Here is a 16,172-nt window from a genome sequence, read left to right on the forward strand (position 1 = left end):
CCAAAGGTTTTTGATTAAATAGCGGAATAGAAAATATGATCCAAAAAAAGTGTATGTATATCACACGTACACAACCACACTAGGCCCCAATTACTATTGTTTGTACCCCTAAAAGGCTAGATGAGGAGTAGGGGGAGTATGGAACAGGCAGCACCCTCAAATCTTCAGAAGTATGAGATTGTGTTCACTGTACCCCACAAAGATTGAGTTCACTGCACCCCACAATGATTGTGTTCACTGCACCCCACAAAGATTGTGTTCACTGCACCTCACAAAGATTGTGTTCACTGTACCCCCCAAAGATTGTGTTCACTGCACCCCACAAAGATTCTGTTCACTGTACCCCACACAGATTGTGTTCACTGCACCCTAAAAGGATGTTGTTCACTGCACCCCACAAAGATTGTGTTCACTGCACCCTAAAAGGATGTTGTTCACTGCACCCCAAAAAGATTGTGTTCACTGTACCCCCCCAAAGATTGTGTTCACTGCACCCCACAAAGATTGTGTTCACTGCACCCCAAAAAGATTGTGTTCACTGTACCCCCCAAAGATTGTGTTCACTGCACCCCAAAAAGATTGTGTTCACTGTACCCCCCAAAGATTGTGTTCACTGCACCCCACAAAGATTCTGTTCACTGTACCCCACAAAGATTGTGTTCACTGCACCCCAAAAAGATTGTGTTCACTGTACCCCCCCAAAGATTGTGTTCACTGCACCCCACAAAGATTCTGTTCACTGCACCCCACAAAGGATTTTGTTCACTGCACCCCAAAAAGATTGTGTTCACTGCACCCCAAAAAGGATTTTGATCACTGCACCCCAAAAAGGATGTTGTTCACTGCACCCCAAAAATGATTTTGTTCACTCCACCGCAAAAAGATTGTGTTCACTGCACCCCACAAAGATTGTGTTCACTGCACCCCAAAAAGATTGTGTTCACTGTACCCCCCAAAGATTGTGTTCACTGCACCCCACAAAGATTCTGTTCACTGTACCCCACAAAGATTGTGTTCACTGCACCCCAAAAAGATTGTGTTCACTGCACCCCAAAAAGGATGTTGTTCACTGCAACCCAAAAAGGATGTTGTTCACTCCACCCCAAAAAGATTGTGTTCACTGCACCCCACAAAGATTGTGTTCACTGCACCCCAAAAAGATTGTGTTCACTGCACCCCAAAAAGGATTTTGTTCACTGCACCCCAAAAAGGATGTTGTTCACTCCACCCCAAAAAGATTGTGTTCACTGCACCCCAAAAAGATTGTGTTCACTGCACCCCACAAAGGATTTTGTTCACTGCACCCCAAAAAGATTGTGTTCACTGCACCCCAAAAAGGATGTTGTTCACTGCACCCCAAAAAGGATTTTGTTCACTGCACCCCAAAAAGATTGTGTTCACTGCACCCCACAAAGGATTTTGTTCACTGCACCCCACAAAGATTGTGTTCACTGCACACCAAAAAGGATTGTGTTCACTGCACCCCAAAAAGATTTTGTTCACTGCACCCCAAAAAGATTGTGTTCACTGCAGCCCAAAAAGATTGTGTTCACTGCAGCCCAAAAAGATTGTGTTCACTGCAGCCCAAAAAGATTGTGTTCACTGCAGCTCACACACAGAAAAATGGATGTGGATCACTGACACCTGCCTATCTCCAATCCCACACCACACAGCAATATCGATTGTAGTTTGTAGAACACAGTTTCCCTAAAATTCAGCAGACTCTGTCCCTAACAGGATTGAGAAGAGATCGTAGATCAGGATTGAGTGCAGATTCACCCCACCCCCCACACAGCAATATCGATTGTAGTTTGTAGAAGACACTGACCCTATAATTCAGCAGACTCTATCCCTAAAATGCCTACAACTCGCCCTGCCTAAACACTCCGACCTGTCCCTCAATTCTATCCGGACACAAATGGTTTTTTCCTGCCTATCTTTCCCTAATCAGCAGCCAGCACATTGATGTGTGCTCTGTCCCTTAGCTAAGCAGCAGAATGACGCTGCTGCGGCGGCTGCCTCGAACTTATAAAGACTTGGTCACATGCTTCAGACGGCCAATCACAGCTACTAAGACATTTGCAGGCATGGCTGGGATGGCTTAAGGCACACCAGTTAAACGATTGTTGATTGGCTGTTGAAAGCCCGCCATGAAAAGAGCGCCAAAGCATGCAAAACCCGGAAATAAAACGACCGAACACGGATTTTTACCCGAACATACAGTAAAGTGTCCGTGTCCGTGTTCGGGTAAAAAAAATCCAATTATTCGGTACGAACACGAATAATACAGTCCGTGTTCGCTCAACACTAGTGATAATACATTAATTAACCCAAAATGACATGATTAGGGTATTCCTGATGCTTACTCCCTGTTAACCACAACCATATGCTTAACCTAAACAAATTACCAGTGACACCAGTTTTGGAGAAAATTGGCCCGGTGGGCCATTTATTAACAAAATAACCAAATTTTTTTTTCCAAATAATTTTTATTGAGATTTTCAAAATACAAAGAACATAAATCAAACAAACATAAGCCAAATAGGCTCTCGCTCAGGATGAAGTGTAACCATCAAGGTAGTCAGTGACATGTTACAATCAACAATGTTCATTCAAACAATAATAACATGTAAATACCATAGTAATTACTTTCCAATGGGTCATTTAGTGTACCACTCTACGTGCAACGTAAACAAGAACACAACAAGATCGGCATAATGCCAGTCATATTAGGAGGAATACCAATTAACCCATGCTGCCCATTGTTTATCAAAGGAAGAGGTTGAATCTTTCGTTCTAGCTGCCAGTAGATGCTCGTAGTGGTAGTTCAGGTTAACCTGAACTAAAACTTCACTGTGGCTGGGCGCCAAACTATCTTTCCAGTGCCTAGCTATACATAGTTTGGCGGCTAACAGTAAGTGGATCATGATGTTACGATATTCCCACGGGTAGTCCTGTACGCCTATATGGAGAATGGATAAGGCTGGGTCGGGCTGTTTCAATATACCAGATACTTCAGCCATAACTTGGAAAACTTTTTTCCAGTAGCTAGATATACCTACGCAAGACCAAAAGACATGAGAAATGTTGGCTGGCTGACCGCAGCCCCTCCAACATAACGGTGAGCATGACGGCATAAATTTTGCCAATAGGACTGGCGTTTTATACCATCTTGCTACAATCTTTTGGGAGAGATCCCAATGGTTGGTACAATGCGTCGCTGCTGCTACAGCTCGGAACGCCTTGGTCCATAAGTCTGGGTGGAACTGTTTACCTAGATCTGATTCCCAGAGTAACATGGGTGGGGTTTTGGTAAATATAGATTTGTCTCCCAATAAACTGTAGAACAGTGAGATGCCCTTCGTTTTCTCATCCAGATTTGTAAGGAAATCTCGGGCCTTGGTGGGTATTAGAACATCCAGGAGGGGGTGCTTGCGAAGGAACGTACTGACTTGTAGGTAGGTGTGGCGGGCCGCGGAGGGAAGGTTGTATGTAGGGTCTAAGGACGTGACCGGACACAATTTTATCCATCCAATATATATCACGTTCTCTCCACTTGTTCATTTTCAAATAAGGTATTAAGATTTCTAGAGTCTGAATCGGTAGGCGTAAACTTGCGAAGTATGGTTGGCGGGATTTGGGGTTTATGATTTTCCTCCACGCTAGTATGGTAGCCTGAGCTGTGGGAGGTAGCGATTAGAGTGATAGGGGTCTCCAGGAGTCCGCCAGAAGCAGTAACTGTAATGAGGGAGCCTGCATCAGCACTGTCTCTAGTTGTACCCAGAGGGCTTCTGGTGACTCAAGGAACCATTTTTTAGCTTGGGACAGTAGGGATGCCGTGTAATAATCTGCCAGCACTGGCCAGCAAACCCCTCCCACCGTTTTGTGTTTCACAAGGTGGGCCTGTGCGCATCTGGGCTTCTTTCCTAGCCATACATAGTGTTTAAGGAGGGTTGTGAGCTCTTTGAAATATCTTTGGTGGATAGGGAGGGGAATAGTTCGAAATAGGTATAAGATTTTGGGTAATTCCATCATCTTAAATGACGTTATCCTACCTATCCATGACATTTCAACTTTAGACATGCGGAGTAAATTTTGACGGATATTTGCAATAAGAGGTTTGAAGTTGAGCTCAATGATTTTGGATAGATCAGCCGCAAGGTGGATACCCAGGTAAGGTATCGATTCGGCTGCCCAAGTGTAAGGGAACGGCTGCTGCAGGTGGCGTTTGGTGTGGACATTCAGTCCTAGGTCCAATATTAAGGATTTGTGGAAGTTCACTTTATAGTATGACAATGAGCTGAAGTGGGTGAGAAGGTCGTGAATGATCGGGAGAGAAACCAGGGGGTTGTGGACAATCAGAACTACATCGTCCGCAAAGAGATTTATCACATGGGAGATACGATTAGCCATTGTACCGTTAATGAGGGGATGGGATCTGACTGCTTCAGCGAGGGGTTCCATCATCAAGTTAAAGATGGCGGGGGAGAGAGGGCATCCCTGTCTGGTCCCATTTCGAATAACAAACTCTTTAGACAAGAACCCAGATGTGAAGACCCTCGCTGAAGGTCTAGAATACAGGGCTAATATAGCCAAAACAATAGGTCCGTGAAACCCAAATTTCGTGAGAGCGGCCCTCATATATCCCCAGTGTATTCTATCGAACGCTTTTTCAGCGTCTATCGATAGTAAGAGGGATTGGGATTTGTGATGTCGTGCATGATGAATAACATTGAGTATTCTTCTAGTCGCGTCCGGTGCCTGTCTGCCTTTTGTAAAACCCGTTTGATCAGGTTTAACTATACAGGGGATAACTTCAAATAGTCGTTTAGCTAAAATTTTTGCATAGATCTTTATGTCCAAATTTAAAAGTGAAATGGGGCGGAAGTTAGGTGGCGAGTCAGGGGGTTTGCCCGGTTTGGGCAAGGTTACAATATGAGCAGTGAGCATTTCCGAGGGAAATTCTCCAGTGGAAGCGGCTGTCGTAAATAAGGATAATAAGTGGGGAAGCAATATGGGGTGGAAGGACTTATAATATTTGTTTGTAAGGCCGTCAGGACTGGGAGATTTACCTAAAGGAAGCGAACGGATCATTTGTAGGATTTCGTCGGGTGTGAAGGCACTGTTGAGGAAGTCTAAGTTCTGTGTTGACAGTTGTGGGAGGTGGAGGGAATCTAGAAAGTCAGATATTAAGGTTGCCGGGGGTTGAGGGGTTTGGGGATCGTCTTGGAGGTTATATAATGACCCATAGTATTCCGCAAACGTGTTTGCTATCATTTGAGGGTTTTCTATTTTTACTTTGGAGGCATGGTGGATTATATGGGGAATAGTAGATTTAGTCCGTCGTGTCTTAAGTTTTTGTGCCAAAAATGTCCCCGCTTTGTTATGGTTAGCATAGTATTTTAGTTTAAGGCGGCGGATATACAGATCATGCTCTGCACAGAAGAGTTCTCTGAGGCGGTACCGTAACTTGGACAGTTGAGAGGCTAGGGCTGGTGAAGGTCGGGTCTGGTTCAATCTATCAGTCTCTCTAATCTCTGCAAGAAGGGAGTCAAATGCAGCGGTACGGGACTTCCTTTTGCGAAATGCAGCCTGCAGCAGCAGTCCCCTCACAAATGCCTTATGGGCGTTCCAATTGATAAAGGGATTTGTATCCGAGGGACAGTTCCTTTCAAAATAGTGTTCCAATTCTCGAGTCAACTTCTGTTTACATTCCGCATCCTGGAGGACAGAGTTGTCACACCTCCAAATACGGGAGGAGCCAGCTTTGGGCCCAGTGGAGATAGACATTGTAATCGCCGCGTGATCGGACCACAGTATGTCATGTATATCAGAGTTTGTGACCCGTTGTAGTGACAGTCTGTCCACCAGTGCGTAGTCAATTCTAGAATAAGAATTGTGTCTCGAGGAGTAGAAGGTATAGGAACGTTCTTCGGCATGTTAACACTGCCAGGCATCATACAGACCCTCAGCAAGAAGGAGTCCACGTAAAGATGTGGGCCCCTCCTGCCTGGGGCGGACGAGTCCAAGGCGGGGTCAAGAACCATGTTGAGGTCTCCGCATAAAATCACATTACCCTGTCGCACCTTAGAGATCAGATTAAAGAGGCGTTTCAGAAATCTCAATTGGTGCGAGTTGGGAGCATAGGTAGTAATTAGAGTGTATAAAACATTGTTAAGCTTACATACTAAAATAATATACCGTCCATTGGGGTCCAAATGCGATTCCAGTAATTCAAACGTGATTTTAACACTAACAGCCAGCAAGACCCCCCCTTTCTTCTCTGTCCTAGAAGCGAGGAAGATATGTGGAAAATCCCCATGGGAACAGAAGGGAGTCTTGTCCCTGTGAAAGTGGGTTTCTTGCACAGCCACAATGTCAGCAGAATGTTTCTTGGCATCTTTCCAAAGTGATCTCCGCTTAGCGGCTGGTTCAAACCCCGCGCATTAATGGACATGAAGTTAATCGACATGGCTCATAAACAGTACAATAGCCTGGGTATCAGAGGACAGTCTCAGGCGGGCATATCGCACGGGCCCACAGGGAGGACAAAAATGGATCTGGATCGGGTAGGGGGAAAGCAGGGATATTCCTTGGAGTGGATTGATAAGGTAGCATCTGGAGATTGTAGAGATGTTGAATCGGTTACGTCGTGTCAGCTGGAACATCTGGACGGTCATAGCAGGCAGGGCACAAAGCAGTTGGGAGTGCCAAGAGATGCTCAATTCGAAGTCGAGTGTCCCGGAGAAACTACAGGGTCGAGGACATTTGTGCTTGCCAGCATCAAGGCGAGAGCAAAATGAGCAACAAAAAAAAAAGCAAAACAGGATAAAAAGGGTGGACCACACATAGTCCATGCAGCCGGAGCTGCCTTTTCTAGCAGGGGACAGGTACGTTGGAGTGTACCATAAAGGGTGCCCAGGGAGGACATATGAGTAGTGGTAAACATGTGACACCTATGGTGGTCACTTGTGTTTGTTTTTGCGCCCATGGCGAGCGACTTGCCAGTCTGGGAGGACGTGCCTGGGATCTGCAAATGGACGGCGGTGGTCTTCCGACGGAGGTTGTTGGTGGTCCTGGGGGACAATTCCCCACTCCCGCAGAGCTCTGATACCACTGTCGTCCGAAGTGATCATGTGCGTGGAGCCGTTGTATGTCACGCTCAATTTGGCGGGATACTTCCATTTGTAGGCCACGTTATGATTGCGTAGAGCCTTAGTGATGGTGGACATATCCCGTCTCTGTTGAAGGGTATGCTTAGAGTAATCTGGGAGCAGTTGCAAGGACTGTGAATGTGGAGGAATAGAATCCTTGCGTCTGAAGGCTTCCATAATTTTCTCTTTCACTTGATAGAAGTGGATTCTCAGGATGACGTCCCTCGGAACTTCCTGTGGAAGGAAGGAGGGCTTTGGTATGCGGTGGACTCTGTCAACCGTCAGGTCTGCAGTTGTCAGAGAAGGGACCAGGTCCTTAAAAAGAGAGTGCACGTAGTGGGGTAATTGTTGTGGAGTGACTGATTCGGGGATCCCCCTTATTTTAATGTTGTTTCTACGTGACCTGTCCTCTAGGTCCGCCAGCTTGTTTTTAATCATATGGATGTCATCCTTATGGGAATTGTGGGAGTCCACCAATACGTTATAAGAGACTGCAACTTCAGACAATTTAGTTTCATTCGCATGGACTCTTTGGCCCAGATCCTGTACCTCAGCTCGGCACTGGCGAACTGCCGTGAAGAGATCTGCATGCAGAGAGGCTTTTAGGGAGAGCATCATTTCTTTCATGGTCACGTCTGATATCAATTGGCCAGTAGTAGGGAATTGAGCTATAGGATCAGGCATAGGTGAAGGTTCAGGTGATAATACCTGAGATGTGTCATGGGTCCCTGTGTCCATCACACCCTTCTGTAGGTCTGGTTCTGTGCGAGGCTTGGATTTCAAGGGACTCCTGAATGAGGGAGTACTGTCCCCAGATTCTGTGTGTGGAGACCGGGAGCGGTGGGAACTGGCGTCTGTAAACTCCATCGGCGCCCGCTCTGTGATCGTAGCCTCCGCCTCTAGAGGTAAAGCAATCGGCGGTGAGGGCGGTCTCCCGCCGCCATCTTACCGGCGTCGTCCCTCTTGTTCTGAGCGTCCCGGCATGGGGCTTACCCTGCTTGAAACAACGGGAGAATGGGTGAGAGCCCCCACAACCGGAGCACTCATGCTTGAACCTACAGGCAGTTCCGAAGCGGCACGTCCCTTCGTTGAACTGCCAACAGAAACCCCGACGCTTCGCGGCCGGCTGTCCGGGGGTAGACGGACCGCCGACCCCGCTCTGAAAGGAAGACGGTGCCGCCCGGGCCGACATCATAAGGCGCATCCACAAACTGATGTCCTTGTGGTCCCACCGCAACGACGGGCGAACCGCCTTGCGCTGACGGAATTGCTCGTCATAACGGAGCCACGCCACCCCCCCAAAGACCCTATGGGCCTCCCCGATCGCGTCCAAATAACAAAACAAAGCGGAGCAATGCTCCGGATGCTTCTCCCCCACCACACTCGCAAAGATAGCAAAAGCTTGGAGCCAATTGCTGAACGTGCGCGGAATCAAACGGAAATGCCGCCGTTCCTCATCCTCCTTCTTCGATTCTTCCGGCTTCACCCTATCCAGGTTAAACTTCTCCAAAGGAAGTAACGTAAATATCTCAACATACTCGTCCTTCCAGATCTTCTCCCGGACCTCTACCTTGAGGTGCGCCCCTAAGGGGCCCTCAAAACAGATGTACACCTCACACTTCGCTGAATCCGCCAAACGAATCGCATCATCCTTACCTGTCGTCTTGGGCTCCGCAACCTTGTCCACCGCAGGCGCCGCGGGAGACGGCTCCCCCGGCGTCACCACCTTGTCCCCGAAGCGGCAGGGGCCACACCAGCCCCTGAAGGCACCACGCCGGACGCCGCCGCAGCCGGAACCCCTACCGGACCCCACGCCGCCACCGGCGCCGAACCCGCCACGCATCCATCAAAACGCTGGATCAAGGACCGCAGTCCCGCCAGCAAGTCCCCCAGGCCCCCCGCCGCAACTGGTGCAGCAGGCCCCGGGACCCTCCCCTCCGCGACCGGTGGAGAGCCAACCCCCCCAGAGCCCCCACAGCCCCAGCGGGCCCCCCCCGGTTCTGCTCCACCCCCAACGCCCCCACCAACGCAGACAAAGCAGACCGGACAGACAAAGGGTGTAAAGACAAAGGCTCACCTGACAGAGACCCCGTGGCCGCGGGTCCTGCAGCCACAGCTGACGATGGTCCTGGAGCATCCCCCTCCTCGGAACCGGACAGCTCACCCTCCAACCGGACCTCTGGATCTTCGTCCTCTTCAACTGACCTTGAACTGGAAAGCACAGGGGGGGGCGCTCCGCACAGCCTCCCACCCGCCAATGACCGGAACTGGCGTCCTCAACCGACCTCCGCTGCCGCTTCCTGCCGTGCCCGCTTCCGGGGACACCGCCGCACTGGGCATGCGCGGGCATGCGCGGTGCAGCTCCCCCCGACTGGCCCCCCCGACTGGCCAGAGCACCTGTTCGCTCCTCTCCCATGCCGAGCTGACCTGGGCGGCCGGTCCTCACCGCCACGGGCAGCCGCCGTGCTTCTCACATCCTGACGAGCGGGCGGGGCCGGAGGCCCAGCACGAGTATGGCCCTGCCCGCTGGAGCTCCCCCAATTGGCCAGAGCGCCTGCTCGCTCCTCTCCCATGCCGAGCTGACCCGGGCGGCCGGTCCTCACCGCCACGGGCAGCCGCCGTGCTTCTCGCATCCTGACGAGCGGGCGGGGCGGGAGGCCCAGCATGAGTATGGCCCCGCCCGCTGGAGCTCCCCCGACTGGCCAGAGCACCTGCTCGCTCCTCTCCCATGCCGAGCTGACCCGGGCGGCTGGTCCTCACCGCCACGGGCAGCCGCCGTGCTTCTCGCATTCTGACGAGCAGGCGGGGCCGGAGGCCCAGCACGAGTATGGCCCCGCCCGCTGGAGCACCGCCGATGCCGGGGATTCCTCCCAGAGGCCCCGCCGCGCCCAGCAGGCGAGCGCTGGGACGGAAGCCCTGGAGGTTCCACACAGGGGCTCCCATCGTGGCGCTGAGCTCCGGGGGATGATGCGGGCCTATAACGCTCCGGCGGCCGTGACCGCCGAGCGCGGGAATGCCGCTCCCCCCTCTCTGAATCGTCCACCGCCAAGGCCGAATCCAGGCGCTGCTCCAGCCACAGTGTCCCACGGGAAGCAGCCGCCTCCCGCAGACGAGCGATAACGGCCTCCAGATCCCCCATTGCAGCCGCGATCCCAACCAGCAAAAAACAGGGAGAACGTGGATCCTTTCTTCTTGGCTGCACCAAAGAATGTGATGGAAAAACGTAAGTCCCCCCCACTTACTTTGCTGAAGACCCCACCTACCTGTAACTGCCCAATCCTTGACCTTGACCTAAACATGGACCTCTGTCATTAACCCCTGACTGCCCGTGGCCCAGTAAACCCCTTCATGAGGCCCTACGATTATTTATTTATTTTTTTTGCTTCGGGCCTGTCTTTACATCTACAATTCGCTACATATTTCTACAGATCACTTCATATTTCGCTAACGCAAAGCTATTCCATATCTGACATTTATGTTACAGCATACTTGCAACTACACCCCAAAACACGTTCTACTACTACTCCTGAGTATGGCGATACCACATGTGTGAGACTTTTACACAGCCTAGCCACATAAAGAGGCCCAACATCCAAGTAGCACCTCCAGGCAGGGCCAGCGCTCCTACTGTGCGAAATAAGCAGCCGCCTAGGACGCAGCCACGGCCACTAGTTCTCTATCTTGCTGTGTGACAGTAGTAGTCCTTTTAGGGAGCAAAGTCCCATGCAGTCCTGTGGAGGAGGAGGAGGGGGAGGCACTGGGAGATTGTCAGAACCTCGATCCAACAGCTGTTTGATCATTGGGTGGTTCCATGGGCTCCCCTCCCCTGGCTCCTCCCCTTCTCCCATGCTCTGCTGATCTCCTGCCATGTGCAGAGCCCAGATAATGGCCACCGTGGCTGAGCAGCTGTAAGAGACGCTCAGTGCGCATGCCCAGGCACACGGGAAGGAATGTGCGAATGCGCATGCGCCAATGCGCGAAGGCGCGAACGTGCATACGCAACGTGCGCACGCAATTGGCGCCAAACGGCCTATTTATACCAAGCGGTGACAGGAGCACATTGCTGAGTGGTCTTTCAGCTTGTGTTCCTGTCTACCCGTGCCCTGACCTGCTTGTGGATTTCCCGTTATACTGACCCGGCTTGCCTTTGACTCTCCTTGGATTCCTGCCTGCCTACCTGTGACCTCAGCCTGTGTTTGACCCTGCCTTGCCTTATGCCTTTTTACCTTGCTGCCAGACTGTGTACCGACTTCGGCCTGTATCCTGACTCCGCTTTTGCCTCACGTTTCTGTACCCGTGCTGTCCGGCTGTTGACAACTCCTTGGCTTGTGTTCCGACTTCGCTCCTGCCTTCTCATCCAGCATCACCGAGTTCCAGTTCCAGGTGTTCATCCGGTGATCCACAGCCATCAGTCTTCTGCCAAGACATCACCTGCTATACCGGCCCTCGTGCCACTCTGTGTCCTACACCGCCTGTCATCTCTATCAGGGGTGTTGGACAGGAGGTGCAAGAGAAGCCCCCTCTACAGCTTGGTCTCCACCAGGTACGTGATAGTACCACTCAGCCAGATGTCGGAGACCGAGAGAGGGGCTTCACCTCTAGAGACATTATGCCAGCAACTTGCTTCGCTTACCCAAGCAGTTAAATCCTTGCAAGAGGGCTACTTCCAATTAGAGGGTCGTATCCAATCCATGGCTTCTATCCCGGCAACCCCGGCACCTGGGTCCTCCATGCCCGAACAGGCTCTATCTACACCTGCAGTGGTTTTGCCACCACCAGAATCTCGACACAAATTCCGGGCTTTCAGGAATTCTTGTGAGCTATACTTTGCCCTGCAGCCACGGACTTTCTCACTTGAATCCACCAAGGTGGGGTTCGTGATCTCTCTACTTCTCGGAGAGCCGCAATCCTGGGCCCACCGTCTGCTGGAACAAAATAGTATAGCCCTGAACACCATCTCATCATTCTTCGAAGCAATGGCGCAGCTTTATGACGACCCCCAGCGATCTGTTACAGCCGAAGCAACCCTACATACGTTACAACAAGGCCGCCGCCCTGCTGAGGACTATGTCGCCGAATTCCGCAGATGGGCTTCCGATACAGGCTGGAATGATGCAGCCTTACGGCATCAATTCCGTCTCGGCCTATCAGAGGGCCTTAAGGATGAACTTGCCAGAGTGGGTACGCCTGATTCTCTTGATGACCTTATTAGTCTTACTATCCAGCTTGACCGCAGGCTCAGGGAACGGAGAGTGGAAAGAGCTGGAAGTTCCAGACCTACCTGGATGTTGCCTCAAGTGCCGTCACCTCCAGCTTTTCGTCCACCTGTCTCTTTCCCCACAACCTCCAGTGTGGAGCCCATGCAACTCGGACTTTTACGCTCTCCACTAACCACTGAGGAGAGATTGCGAAGACGCCGGAACAACTTATGCCTCTATTGTGGGGAGGCCGGACATTACCTTCAGACCTGCCCGGTGCGGCCTAGTAAGTCTCAGTTTGCTTTCCCTTCTTACCTTGCAAACACTTATAGGAGAGATCTGTCCACTCACATCACCCTACCTCTCTCGCTACAGATTCTCGGAAAGACCATCCAAGTCCCAGTCATTATTGACTCCGGCGCTTGCAGCTGCTTCATGGACAGTGACTTTGCTCAGCGTCATCAAATCCCTCTGCAAGCAAAGACCCGCCAGCTATCTATCCATATAGCTGACGGATCCCATCTCAAGTCTGGGCCTATAACCCAAGAAACCTGCCCATTACTGGCTATCTCTAATAAAGGCCACCGAGAATACTTATGTTTGGACATTATCCCATCTCCTCTGTTCCCTATCATTCTCGGTATTCCATGGCTACAAGCACACAATCCTCAGATAAACTGGAAGTCAGGAGAAGTGGCATTTCCATCCACCTACTGTCAACAAAACTGCTTCCAGCCCAGTCCTGGGAAACCTGCATCACTTTTGGGCCTGCAACCTGATCCCTCTGCATCCCAACTTGTGCCCGCAGCTTACCATGAGTTCTTGGAAGTCTTTGATAAACAGAAAGCAGACATCCTACCACCTCACCGGCCGTATGACTGCCCAATTGAACTTTTACCAGGTGCTGAGATACCGTTTGGGCGTATCTTCCCCCTCTCTGAACTGGAGCTCGAGGCATTACGCCTTTACATTGATGAAAACCTGAAAAAAGGCTTCATCCGGCCCTCTACGTCCCCCGCGGGGGCTGGTATTTTCTTTGTTGAAAAGAAGGATCATTCTCTACGCCCCTGTGTTGATTATCGGGAGTTGAACAAGGTTACTGTCAAAAACAGATATCCTCTGCCCTTGGTTCCTGAACTATTCCAATGTTTCAGGGCAGCCACGGTATTCACAAAACTTGACCTACGAGGAGCATACAATCTAGTACGGATCCGCGAGGGCGACGAGTGGAAGACCGCCTTTCGCACAAGATTCGGACACTTCGAGTATCTTGTCATGCCCTTTGGATTGTGCAATGCTCCAGCCACTTTTCAGCATTTTGTAAACAACATTTTCAGAGACTTTCTTGATCTATTTATGATTGTCTACCTTGATGACATTCTTATCTTTTCAGATTCCATTCAAGTACACCGTGAACATGTCAAGAAGGTTCTCGGCCGCCTAAAAGACCATGGATTATACGCGAAGGCCGAGAAATGCGAGTTCGAAAAGGAATCAATCCAATTCTTGGGACTCGTCATTTCCACTTCTGGGATCTCCATGGACCCCCAAAAGGTCAAATCGATCCTCGAATGGCCCACTCCCACAGACAGGAAGAGCACACAGAGGTTCATTGGATTCGCTAATTTCTACCGCAAGTTTATCAAGAACTTCTCCGCTATTATCCTTCCGGTCACCCAGCTAACAAGGCAAGGTACCCGTTTCCAATGGACACCGGCAGCACAAGCTGCGTTTGACCAGTTAAAGGTCCTATTTACTACTGCACCTATCTTACAACACCCAAATCCTGCATTACCCTATGTTCTTGAGGTGGATGCTTCAGAAAATGCCGTTGGTGCGATCCTGTCACAGCGTTCAGGTACGAAATCTCTTCTTCACCCTGTTGCCTTCTTTTCCAGGAAGCTCAGCCCAGCAGAAAGGAACTACGATGTTGGAGACCGGGAACTACTGGCCATCAAGGTAGCCTTGGAAGAATGGCGCTACCTGTTAGAAGGAGCATCCCACCCTATCCTGATCTTTACCGATCACAAAAATCTGGAGTACCTCCGAACAGCTAAAAGACTGAAACCACGTCAAGCTAGGTGGGCACTGTTCTTTTCTCGTTTTATCTTCCATATCACCTACAGGCCGGGCTCCAAGAATGGCAAACCTGATGCGCTATCCCGCATGTACCCAGAGGACGAAGAGTGTAGTCAAGTAGACACAATCCTGCCGGCCCAAAGTTTTCTACTGTTGCAAACAGATCTGTTAACACAGCCGAAGCAGGCGTCCACAAGGGATGTTCTACCATCAGGTATGTGCCTTCAGGAACAAGAGGGACTGTTTTTTTTACAACCAAAAAGTGTTCGTACCCCCAAGTCTACGTGCCAAGGTCCTCGGCCTGTGCCATGATCACCCCTTGGCAGGGCACTTTGGAATATCTAAGACGGTTGACCTGGTACAACGGTCCTTTTGGTGGCCTGGTCTAAGGTCTGACTGCCATAATTATGTTAGCACTTGTGGAATCTGCATTCGGAACAAGAATGACAAGGCCAAAGCCTGGGGTCTACTAAGGCCCTTGCCCATTCCCAAGAGGCCTTGGGAGATGATAAATATGGATTTTATAGTTGAGCTTCCTCCTTCTGAAGGATTCACGACCATCTTTGTGGTGGTCGACAGATTAACAAAGATGGCCCACTTTATCCCTATGTCAGGAACTCCCTCAGCAATGGAAACCGCCCAAACTTTTATCAAGGAAGTGGTTCGGCTCCACGGGGTACCTAGCAACATCACCTCAGACCGGGGGGTGCAATTTACTTCCAGATTCTGGAGAGACCTCTGCAGAACTTTGAAAATCGACACGTACTTTTCCTCTGCCTATCATCCACAAACGAACGGGCAAATGGAGCGTACAAACCAGACCCTGGAGCAGTATCTCCGGTGTTTTTCTTCATTCTCACAGGATGACTGGGCCTCACTTTTACCCCTGGCAGAGTTTGCATATAATGACGCAGTGCATTCGGCCACGGGTCAAGCCCCGTTTTTTGCAAACTATGGGTACTTCCCAGCTTTTATACCTGATGTGATGCCTGATTCCTTGGTTCCTGCAGTCCAGGAAAGAGCCACATTTTTGCAAACCAACAACAAGCTATTGCAAGACGCCATTGTCAAAGCACAGCAAGACAACAAAAAAATTTTTGATAGGAAGAGAAGGGGAGATCTGAACCTCAGACCGGGAGACAAGGTTTGGTTATCCACCATTAATTTGAAACTGTCATGTCCATCTAAAAAATTGGGACCTAGATATATCGGTCCATTCTCTATTAAGAGACAGATCAATCCTGCTGCCTACGAACTTTCACTCCCGGAAACATACAAGATTCACCCTGTCTTCCATGTGTCCTTACTGAAGCCTACCAGACCCAATCCATTTCCTGACCGTGAGTCGGATCCACCCCCGCCTGAAATTATTGATGGCAACGAAGAATACGAGGTTGAAGCAATATTGGACTGTAGGAAAAGAGGAGGTACTGTCCAGTACCTGATTAAATGGAAGGGCTATGGCCCGGAAGAAAATTCATGGGAACCAGAAGCCAACCTCCATGCTACGGATCTAATACAAACCTTTTTTCAGTTTCATCCTGAGAAGATGTTGCAGATGGGCATCCGGAGGCCGCCCATTGGGGGGGGGGCAATGTAAGAGACGCTCAGTGCGCAGGCACACGGGAAGGAATGTGCGAATGCGCATGCGCCAATGCGCGAACGTGCGTACGCAAAATGCGCACGCAATTGGCGCCAAACGGCCTATTTATACCAAGCGGTGACAGGAGCACATTGCTGA

Source organism: Pelophylax lessonae (assembly GCF_965119305.1).
Source record: "Pelophylax lessonae genome assembly, chromosome: 4".
In the NCBI taxonomy this organism is placed as follows: Eukaryota; Metazoa; Chordata; class Amphibia; order Anura; family Ranidae; genus Pelophylax; species Pelophylax lessonae.